Consider the following 759-nt stretch of genomic DNA (forward strand, 5'->3'; position numbering starts at 1 on the left):
TAAGGAAGATTGAGACACTTACGCAACATATGGGAATCTTTATTGAGGAAACGTTTCGCCCCACAGTGGCTTCATCAGTCCAATACAAAGCATAAGTGTCTCAATTTTCAACTTGTCGGTTTTCAAACCATTCATCACAATAAATATAATGATAATAGTAGTGATAATAATAATAATAATAATAATAATAATAATAATAATAATAATAATATTGATGATAATAATAATAATAATATTCATAATAATAATAATAATAATAATATTGATAATAATAGCAATAATAATAATAATATAGATTATTATTATTATTATTATTATTATTATTATTATTATTATTATTATTATTATTATCTATATTATTATTATTATTGCTATTATTATCAATATTATTATTATTATTATTATTATTATTATGATTATTATTATTATTATTATTATTATTATTATTATTATTATTATTATTATTATTATTTGGTAATAAGGTGTGATGCATGAAACGAAAGATAGACATTTTTTCAGTTAATATACTCATAAGCATATATACCTGTCAGTGTATACAGAGACAGGTGTCTCTCGGTGTATTACACACTGTGTATATAACTATGAATGACTCTTGGGGCATATACACTGAGAGATATATACCACTCAGTATATACACACTGCAAAATAGAGGTTTTTCAGGATATACCCACTGAGAAAATATACCTCCGGTGTATATACCCTGTATATACTCTGATTACAGGTAAGAGATAGAAAGAA

The sequence above is a fragment of the Cherax quadricarinatus genome, chromosome 91 (genome assembly GCF_038502225.1).
Source record: "Cherax quadricarinatus isolate ZL_2023a chromosome 91, ASM3850222v1, whole genome shotgun sequence".
In the NCBI taxonomy this organism is placed as follows: Eukaryota; Metazoa; Arthropoda; class Malacostraca; order Decapoda; family Parastacidae; genus Cherax; species Cherax quadricarinatus.